The 11093-nt window shown below is 43.5% G+C and overlaps 1 long non-coding RNA gene across 3 annotated transcripts in view; it reads left to right on the plus strand.

Moving 5' to 3' along the window:
* Positions 1 to 10058, plus strand: part of LOC143838410 (uncharacterized) — a 70425-nt gene extending 60367 nt beyond the window's left edge. The window contains exons 3-5 of one of the 3 annotated variants that reach the window (XR_013231382.1): positions 4770 to 4930; positions 5199 to 5296; positions 9280 to 10058. This is a non-coding gene — a long non-coding RNA (uncharacterized LOC143838410). Of the gene's footprint in view, positions 1 to 4769; positions 4931 to 5198; positions 5297 to 6651; positions 8532 to 9279 lie in introns of those variants that run through there. The other 2 variants (XR_013231384.1, XR_013231383.1) reach the window with 2 other exon arrangements.
* Positions 10059 to 11093: the final 1035 nt, after the last annotated feature.

Raw genomic sequence — 11093 nt, forward strand, 5'->3', positions numbered from 1 at the left:
AGAGGATTAGATAGATTCATGGAGGATAAGTCTATCAATGGCTACTAGCATGGTGACTGGGGGAACCTCCGCTGAGAGCCAGTGTGGTGCAGTAATCTGGATTTGACTCCCCAAGCCTCCACATGAAATCAGTTAGATCAGGGGTAGTCAACCTGTGGTCCTCCAGATGTCCATGACTACAATTCCCATGAGAATTCTCATGGGAATTGTAGTCCATGAACATCTGGAGGACCACAGGTTGACTACCCCTGAATTAGATGACCTTGCATGGGTCACAGTTATCTCAGAGCTCTCTCAGCTCACATCTAACAGGGTGACTGTTGTGGGGAGAGGACGGGAAGGCAATTGTAAGCTGCATTGAGACTCCTTTGGGTAGTCAAAAGCAGGTATAAAAACCAACTCCTCTTCTTCACATTCTGAGGTACTAATCCTTTGGATTCCAGGGCAAGGAGGCAACATCAGGAAAAGGCCTCAGCCTCTATGTCCTGTTGTTTGCCATCCAGAGGAAGTGGTTGATCATTGTGTAAGACAGGAGGCTGGACTGGCAAGACTTTTTTGTGTTCTTAGTATACTTTGGCTGCCCAACCATAAGGAATTTTATTGTCTCATTAAATATTTTTCCTCAGTTTGGGTTTAAGTTAGTTTGTTGAATAAACATGTTATTTTAAGCCAGGAAGGAGTATTGTAGTTTTTCTACTGACTCCAACTTCTGATCTGCTAGGCTCTACCCCTTCAGTTAGTAGAGTTTCTTTGGCCTCATCATTGGAATGATCAAAATCAAAATTCACTAGACTGTGCTTCTTCACTCACCACAGCCCACTGGTGTCCAACCTGCCATTGACCAAAAACTTCAGGCTTCCTTTCAGCTAAAAATCCATTGGGTTCCACTTGCCTAACACCATCCCTGGCTCTGCTCATGGAATTACTCCACTGACCCACTCCAGACTCTGGCCACATAGGTATTGTTTTTCATGATAATTTGACAGTTTTTGCTATTGTTTGCTTGACCCATTGTCATAATAGTCATCTTGAAATCTACGTAATTAAATATGAAAATAGGACCTTGAAAATGCCAGCAGTTGGGCACCAGTTGACTGAAACACCTTGTTGCTCTAGAAAAAAGCTAGACGATTCCCAACCCATATTTCTTTCCCTAGTCCTTAACCATTTTTTTTAAAGTCAAAAACAAGGTTGCATATTCTGGAGCACCATCTACTGGCAAGTTCTCTAACAAGTGACTTCACTCCTACCCTACTAACCTCATTTATTCAAGCTGCCTAGAGGGTATTCAGTTTGACTGGAAAATGAGAGATCCTGCCAGACTAAATTTCCTCTCACTTGAAGGACAAAGGGGTCGACCAGAAATTTTGGATTATTGTTTGGCAGTTCTGTAATGAGAGCTCCCCTCCATGTAGACACTGACTCTCCTTTTCAAACTCCTTCCATACATAGTAGAGGAAACATACAGAAGCCAGTGGCATTTGCCCCCCTCCCCAAATAAATACACAAGAATGGGTCCATGCATTTTCTATAAAAGTGATAATTTGTTTTCTCATTTGTGAGTATTATTGAAGTCGGGAGAGCAGCAACAATGGGAATGTGCTACCCTGATTCAATGAAAACAACCTGCATTCAACAGAGCCCTGATACAAATATGGAGCGAACGGTTTCTGCTTTCAAGTCAATAGAAGGTTCACCTCTCTCTGTTTCACACAGAGCGTTTCTCTGCTATTCATGGGAATGACCTCACTTTCTCATGCAGCAATTCCTGGCTTGCTGTGGAGCTCAAATAGCGGAGATCCAAACTGTTGTGTCCTTTGGCTTGTCCTCTCAATCAGGGGTAGTCAACCTGTGGTCCTCCAGATGTCCAAGGACTACAATTCTCATGAGCCCCTGCCAGCATTTGCTAGCAGGGGCTCATGGGAATTGTAGTCCATGGACATCTGGAGGACCACAGGTTGACTACCCCTGCTCTCAATCACACGACGGCACTGCAATTTCTATGGACAACTTAGATATTCTCACAAAATTATCTGACACCTCAATAGAGTCCATTTCTTGCTTTAGTACTAAATATTGTTTTCCAGAAAACTTCATATGCCATGAAAAGACAATTTAAACCCCCGCTTTTGCATCTACGATGCAGATATCTCATCATGACCTTAGGCAAACATGGCGAGAGTCTTCTTAGAGCTCTAACTGCGGTTGCTCGGCATCCTTGATCCTTAGGAAAGTGTGATCTGTTTTCTCCCTTGTGCTTTTTTCTTCTCTCATTTGTATTGAATTCTACACTGAGACAGTAGGCATCTCTGCCACTTTAATCTTCTCCTTTGAATTCATTTGAAATGCAATGGATCCAGTTTGCATTTGAGAAGGTGTCAGTGGAACCAAGATAACACATTTTAAATGGCAAAAGTTTGCATCTTAATTGATTACCCATGATGCTTTCAGGCCAAGTCCTTGGCTACCAATAAAGCTTCAATGGGTGTAATGGGGGGAGGGGGAGGAAGCCACTGAAGAGTTTAAAAGGGATTTGTGATAATTCCTCCAAGATGTCCCTGTGTGATGTTTCCCAGTCAATAGGAGATTAGATCGGAGAGTGGATTTAAACAAAGTGTTGGCTCATCACAGCCACAGTTAATCCTCTTGTATTCATTCCCACAATAGGCATTAATGTGGGAACAAAACACACATATAAATGCATGCATATGCACAGCCCTGTAGAGAACTTTTCAGTTCACCCCCTCCCCATGTTGTTAATTTCATAAGCACATCAGGAGGAGCTAGAAAGATCTGAGCTTTTTTGGTACCTTTGTTCCACAAAAGGGAATCATCAAGGGGGATTCAAAATGTCAGGCTTCAAGTCAATGCAATCCTGTACAACAGATCAAAGTTCCACTCCATTCAGAAAAGTCCTGAATTTTGTTTTAATATCCATGCTCTAGACTCTAGAGGACACAAACATAAACTGACTCCACTTGGGGCAATCTGTAGGCACTAGAAGCTTCTGGAATTATTATAATACCCAGATTCAGTTTTCAGATGCAAAGTTATATAAGGAAAGCTAATATGCTATAACAGTGCTAGTATGGGAAAAAAATAACCCAGTAGGATTGATTCATTGTTGGTCATGATGTGGTGGGAATCATATACTGCTCTGGAGCTGACAGGCAGCATATCTAATTCCCAGTATAGCTTTGTTCCAAAAGTCCCAGAAGTTGTGGACTCCAAGGAGAGAGGATGTAAACTTTGCAGCAAACTTGCTCAGCAGATGATGTTACCTGAATTGGTCGTGTCAGGAGGCACGTGCCAAGTTTGGGGAATGGCATAAAAGAGTTCAGGTAACTTAAAAAGATGTATACCAGATAGTTGCACCCTAGAAACAAGGCAGACAACATATATTTAAGAATAAAATAAGCAGCCTTTATTTAATGGACAAATATATAACAAGCATACTATCAGTCCAGCAGATGGGGAAATAGAGGACTGAAAGGAAAAGAGTCTGAGATAGAGGGTCAATGGAAGGATAATTACCAGTTCCTGAAGAGGTGGAGACAGAGACAGCATGGAGTCCAGCAGCATGTCAGTCTATCTGGATGGATCAAAGTTCCAGAGTTGGCAAGGTGGCTTGCCAGAGCAGGGACTTTTATACCCTGTTGGAGGGTGGTGGGCACTAGAGATTAAATGTACACCAGGTGGGCTGTTTTGGGACAGAGACAATGGGTAATGGCTCAAGAGATGGGTGTGGGTGGGGCTTGATGGCGCTGAAGAAAGGAAACCATTATAGTATGATGGGAAGGTTCCAGGAGCTTCAAGAGACTAGCTAGCTGGGTAGAGGGGAAATTCCCTCCTTGTATTGTGCCTTAGGTTGAGTCACAGGTGTGAAGACAAAGAAGTCATGCAAGACCCTTTGGTGCAATGGACTCTGCTGGCCCCTGCATTAGCAATACAATGGAGTGGGGGGGATGAATACAGAGCATGAGGGTCACAGCTGTCAAGTCAGACCAGTGCCTTTTGTCAAGCTGAAAATGGAGTCTGGCTGGAGTCTGGCTTTGCCATAAGCCTAGACTGGTAGTGGATGCCACGGTTCATTGGGCACTGTGTGCCAGTCCAGTGATGAGGGGTTCCATCATACCTAATTGTGAACATGCTTATGTTTAACAGTTGTGGTCACCATGAGATGAAGTTCTGTCTACCAAGTGGCTGTTAAACTGGCTGGAGAGCCAGTTCGGTGTAGTGGTTAGGAGTGCGGACTTCTAATCTGGCATGCTGGGTTCGATTCTGCGCTCCCCCACATGCAGCCAGCTGGGTGACCTTGGGCTCGCCACAGCATTGATAAAACTGTTCTGAGCGAGCAGTGATATCAGGGCTCTCTCAGCCTCACCCACCTCACAGGGTGTCTGTTGTGGGGAGAGGAATGGGAAGGCGACTGTAAGCCGCTTTGAGCCTCCTTCGGGTAGGGAAAAGCGGCATAGAAGAACCAACTCTTCTTCTTCTTCTACGCAGTAGCATCAGTTTCATTTCCTTGCCTTTTGGGTCTTTTGCATCTAAACAGTATGTGGATTCATTCCACACATGCTCCTAAATGATCAGGTCAGGTAATTAAATGATGGGGGGGGGGGGGAGGAACTATGCTTCCCATGTTCATGACATAACAGGGATATCACAGACTAAAATAGAACACTGAGTGGTAAGGCTTGTTTAGAAATGCAGTGTTCATTTTTAATTGATGGCTGACTGATTTGCCACTATTTATCTTATCTGAATAGTTGCCAAGTGATGTTTAACAACAACAGAACTGGGAAGAAGAGGAGAAATCAGAGTCCCATCCAACTGCATGAGAATGTCCATTAATTATCCACTGCTGATTGCACTGTATTGTGCTTTTTGAATATAAGAAACCCGACAGGCTCAAACTGTTCTCTAAGAGGTGAGCTGGTCAACAACAAAAATTGCACCCTGTTCGCAACTGGCAAACAGGCTGCAGGCCAAATGGGTGAGTGTTCAGCCATGCTTGTCTATAGGCATGCCTACCTTTGTACTTCCTTAATCAATAAAGTCCTACTTTTATAGAGACAATTATCTCCGTGGTACAACATACCAGGGATGTATAGTCTTGAGTTTTCGTTTTGGTTGTGTTTCCAAAATGTAATTCATTTCATTTTCATTCAACTTGTTTTGCATGCATTTTTCCCCAGGTTCTCTTAGTTTCTTTCTCCCACCTCCCAATCCAGTAGAGGTGCATTTTTAGAGGATTGTAACCTTTCTACCAGCTGTCAGGCACATGGAAGCAAAGGTAATGGTTTTAGAAGAAATCAAAATGACATCTTCCAGAGTGAGCAGGGGTAGATATTTGGCAGTCCCAGAAGGCAGCTAGCTTCACAAATCAGACAGAGGAAGATATGTGGCACCAAGAAAAGCAGGCAGAGTTATGAAGTCTCTGCCATGGTATTAGAATCCCCCAGGCTATTGATCATAGCTGACTTTAGCTTCCATGCAAAGGCTATGGCTCAGGACTTTATGGATGCCATGACAACTTATATGACTGTCTCAAAGGTCACCAACCTGACACATATAGTAGCTTTATTTTCTCTGCTGGATGTCATGATCTGAAAGTGGAAGGTCTTTCTGTTGCTTCTTTGTCATCACCAGAGATTTGGTCTCATGGAAATGGCAGCCATCTGCAGTCATGGAGGCACAGTTAGATAGTTCCACCCTTAGGTGCAAAATATCACTTATGCAGTTCTGTCAACACCTTAGTTGATCTCTGGAATGCAGAGGCTAGTTCTTGCTGGAGACAAAATGTTTCTAATTGACCTCCCCTACAAAACAGAGCCTTTTAACCCTATAAGACTGTATGTTCACTGTAACTTATGAACAAGGCCAGAGGAACAACCAACTTGATTCTCTGCTATGACAAAGTTTTAAACCCAACTAGTGGGCTCAAGCTGCTGACAAGCAGCTTGACAACTTGATGAAAAATCAGCTCCCTGCTGGCAACCTGGAAGCAGAACATGAGGTCAACCAATAAGTGCTTGAGCATACCAGTTCCGTTCATTCCAGGTTTGAGCCTCAGCTGACCACTGCTGGAAACAGAATGCTCAACTGGGTGGAATTTTCATTTGATCCGGCCAAGCTTTGCTCACATTCTCCAGCTGCTGGAAGTAGCTCACTGAAGCTGATGTTAAGAAAGGTTGTCCTGCAAAGGCTATGGGGTTTTTTGTTTGTTTGTTTGTTTAAAAGCTGCCATCTATTAAAGGCTTGGCCATGCTTCCTGACGTTGTTTCTCTCTATTCCAAATGCAAAGAGCTGGGCTTTGTAGGCTGAGAAACTATGCTAATTACTGTGTTGCCAGAATCATATGTGTTCACCTTCCTTGAAATTAAACTGTCATGTAAACCTGGCTCTTGGGACTTGTGTGGAGTCACAACCGAGAACGGGGGGGGGGGGGGGGGCAGAGGGACAGAAGATCACTGCATTCAGACAGTTCCCATTGGTCTAAATACAAGAAAGCAGGTTAAGGAGCATCTCTGGTGACAGGAGAAGATTGATGCATGAACAGGAAGGATGAAGGAACAGGTATTGGAGTTTGCTTTGCCATCTGCACTTAAAAACTGAGGTCTATTTTAATTGAAGGATTCATACCCACAGAAATAACAGATTGTGGTCAAAGAGGAAGAGCCTGGCATGAGGTCACAGTGACAAGGCAGACGTATGACAGAAGAGGAAGGGAAGAAACATCCTGCTTTGTGCATCTAATCCTTGGGCAAATAAAAGAGCCAATAACAGCACAGCTCTCTGCCTTGCAGTTTTATTGCTCATGCTGTAAATGTGGCTGCCTTCCATTCTGGCTCCAGCTGCTTTTGACCTTGGATGTCATCGCTTTGAGCTCCGATGTCACAAAGTGAAGGCTACTTAGCAAGAATTGAAACAATGGGAGCCCCGGCCTCGGACAAAGAAAACACATTCTTGCCACAGCAAGTAGGCATCAAATCTCTACACACTTGGAATGATGGCCCAAAGCACTTTGTTTTTCAGCAGCATTGCAACCCAGCATGGCCTAAAGAGAAATGTGCAGATGAATCTGAAGGCCCCTGCTTGGGTGAAATAGCCGAGACACTGGGAAGGAAACGCAGGAGGAGTTTTGTCTGGGCTGATGACAGTTCTCAGGGGGAGGGGTCCTCACTTCCATAATTGCAGTGGTTCCATCTGGGTTCCAACTGCTGGAACAAAAGTGGGTTGAGAAGTATTTAGAGTAAACAAGCAATACAGTGACATTTTAAAAGTATTTTCAGTGCTCAGAATGCACCACAAACATTATCACAAATAATCTTCACAAAAGCCTTGTAATAGATGCCAATTTGTTTCTGGATTTGGTTCAAGTTGCTGGTTATAACCTTTCAGGCCTTTCAGGCCCTAAACATGGTATACCTGAAGGACCACCTGTCCCCACGCTGCTTGCGCTCATCATTGCCCAATTTTTGGTCTGAGCCTGATCCTCAGGAAGGCCATCTTGCTTCCACCAGAATTAGGGGCTTTTCCCATCATAGCTCCATCCTGGTGGAATGCTTTATTGGGGATGCCAGTCCCCAGGTGGGACCTGGGGATCCCCTGGAATTATAGCTCATCTCCAGGTTAAAGACATCAGTTCCCCTGGAGAAAATGACTGCTTTGGAGGGTGGACTCCATAGCATTATACTCCACTGCAAATTCTGCCCACTCCCAGCTCACCCCCCCCCCCCAAAGTCTTCAGGTGTTTCTCAATGCAGAGCTGGTAACTTTAGCCTTGTGAGATCTGTCACAGTTCTGCAGAGAATGCAAGATGGAATTTTAAATTTTCTACTTGTAAAAATATGTACCAGGAGAATATCAGGATTATCCCCCAGACAGCATCTTAATGATCTGGTGCAAAACTATTAGTAGTTCCTGGCCCCTAAGACATCTGCCTGGCTTTGACCAGAGCCAAGGCCTTTTCAGCCCTGGCTCCAATCTGGTGGAATGAGTTGCTGCCTGAGACTAGGACCCTGATGGAATGATTTGCAGTTCCATAGGGCCTACTATGTGAACTCTTCCACCAGGCCTATGATTAAGGAAGGGCCTCCCTCTGAGCCTTGCATTTCTTCCCCACTCCTTTCTTCCATGCTACTGGAGTACTTGTCATATCCAATAGACAGGGATGCAATGGGGAAAGTACAAAGGGGAATAGGTAGTGAGGTGGTTAACAAATCAAACTAGATGCTAGGTAGAAAATTGGGTTTTTAGAGATTCATTTTTCAAATTAATAAAGTATGTAGTTATGTACCTTTTAACATGCTGGAAAGCCTCAAGTCCAATGGGAGAGAGGTGGTTTACAAAATGAATAATAACTGTTTGGACAGTTTTAATAAACCTTATGTTATGGTTATGAGACAGCGAGTTTGGTGTAGTGGTTAGGAGTGCGGAAGTCTAATCTGGCAAGCCGGGTTTGATTCTGCACTCCCCCACATGCAGCCAGCTGGGTAACCTTGGGCTCGCCAAAGCAGTGGTAAAGCTGTTCTGACCGAGCAGTGATATCAGGGCTCTCTCAGCCTCACCCACCTCACAGGGTGTCTGTTGTGGGGAGAGGAAAGGGAAGGCAACTGTAAGCCGCTTTGAGACTCCTTTGGGTAGAGAAAAGTGTCATATAAGAACCAACTCTTCTTCTTCTTCTTCTTCTTCTTCTTCTTCTTCTTCTTCTTCAGTTCAGACAGTTTTAATAAACCTTATGTTATGGTTGCATTTAAAAATATTTTGAAGAAGAAGAAGAAGAAGAAGAAGAAGAAGAAGAAGAAGAAGAAGAAGAAGAAGAGTTGTATAGTGTTTGTGTATAGATTGAAAATCCCTCAGAAAGCTTTGAATTCTGAAAGTGTATTTGCGGGAGATGAGTCAGTACTGTTACTTGGTGTATTTCATTTTAGAAAATCCCTCCCACCCATTCCTGTGAGTTGCATACAGAACATTTGATCTAGGCTCTCAAATATTCCCTCAAACAGCTACAGTTTAAATATTTTGGATACAATTTTGAAATGTTTGCAGTCCTACAAATTAAACAAGAGAATTAAACACTGAAAATAAAAAAGACAAGGCTTTACAGTTCTGTGCTCTGTCTAATCCACTTTCCAAGGCATGGTGTATATTACAAGGAAATGATGCCTTCTTACATCCCCTGGGGGGAAGGTACATGTAACACAATACAGAGAACCTGACTGTAAACTGTTTAACAAGATTCCTGTCTAAATGTCACTTTTTATTTCCCTACAGGCATCCATCCCCTTCAGGCAGATGATATTGGGCTTGGAGCTGCAGCCATCAATGGGACTCAGCAGCAACTTAGTTCCTGTAGTTGCTCTCCTATAGCAAGTGCAGGGCCCAGGGCTTGCTGGGAATAGTCTCCCAAGGAGATGTGTTTTCTGCCAGGACATGAACTTGAGTCTAGTCTAACCCATTCCACACATGTTGGAGAATGCACTTTCAAGGATTTTTGCCCAGGAAAATCCAGCAGATTGAAAGTGCATTATCCAGTGTGTGCAGAATGAGCAGGTCAGGCTCTTATGAGTAGCCTCCGGTGATAGACTGGAATAGGAGTAGGCTACCTTCTGCATGCCCACCATCTGCAGTGCCATCACAGCTCCACCTCTGCATGTGACCCCATTCGGACCCCACTTGAAAAGCAGAACCCTCCCGCTCTCACTGCCTCCATCTCCTTTGTTCAAGTGACCCAAAGGCACGGGGCTGAGTATAATGTAAGAGAAGGGAATCAGCAAATCCATTGGCCCTTTCACCAGTTTAAAATGATCATCAGAGTCAACCATATTTTATTTTAGAAGGAAACCAACACACAAGAAATCCAAAACTTAATGTTCAGTGGTAATATAAAGCAATATTCATTATCCTAATGATATAAGTTGTGATCCACTCCCATTAGTAATGTGCATGTCTTTCCTAACTAATGAAAAAATTAATAGAAAAAAGCTCCATTCATTGTGTTCATTAAGATAACAAAAAAACAAATGGGAATAACAGCAAATTAACAAAAGCCATTTATTTTAGTTGTTTGTTCCTTTCACTGGCATCTGGAAGTCTGGTTTAAATAATTTAAGGGGAGACTGGAGGAATGAGGGGAGTGAAATTGACAAGGACAGGTTTCCAATGGATGCGGGGAAAGTCGGGAGACCTCAGAAGAAAGGAAACCAACATCTGTTATCAAATGTGGTTTATATTTATGCCCACTACATATGGGCTCTGTATGAATGCGCCTTCTTTCCCAATGGATGCAAAGGTAGCAAAGAAAATTATCTTCTATTATCCTTTTCTCCTGCCATAGCAGAAGTTATAGACTTAGGTTCTACCACCTGGTGGGTGGCCATGTGTAGAACAGACCTGCTATTTCAAGGATCAGTAACAAAGTGATGGGTCTCATAAGCACATTTGGAAGTAAAACTGAGAAAGACAGAACAAATCAGAGACCCAAAACTACTTGTGAGTAATATCTACTTTTCTTTTCTTCCTCTATTGTAGGGGTAGTTAAACTGCGGTCCATAGACTACAATTCCCATGAGCCCCTGCCAGCAAACGCTATTGCTTCTATTGCTTCTTTCTCTTTCTTGAAAGCCTCCATAGCCTCTGCTTTTTCTGCTTCCTTCTCTCCTTGCCATCCACCAGCCAACCTACCATCTTCACCTATATTTCTTATTTGTTTACTTGCCACCTTCCCAAATCAGGTAATATCACTCTCCTCTCCTCCATTTTATCCTCTCAGCACCCCAGAGAATAATAGAATCATAGGGTTGGAAGAGCCCTCCAGGGTCATCTAGTCCAACCCCCTGTGCAGTGCAGGAACTCACAACTACCTGCCCACACACTCACAATCTGCCTAAGTTCATAAAATCAGAATTTCTGTCAGATGACTATCTAGCCTCTGCTTAAAAACTTCCAAAGATGGAGAACCCACCACCTCCCAAGGAAGCCTGTTCCTCCCAAGGAAGCACATTCTATATGATAGCCCTTCAAGTATTTGAAGATAGTTATCATACCACCTCTTAAATGTCTTCTCTCCAGGCTGAACAGACCAAGCT

The sequence above is a fragment of the Paroedura picta genome, chromosome 5 (assembly GCF_049243985.1).
Source record: "Paroedura picta isolate Pp20150507F chromosome 5, Ppicta_v3.0, whole genome shotgun sequence".
Classification (NCBI taxonomy): Eukaryota; Metazoa; Chordata; class Lepidosauria; order Squamata; family Gekkonidae; genus Paroedura; species Paroedura picta.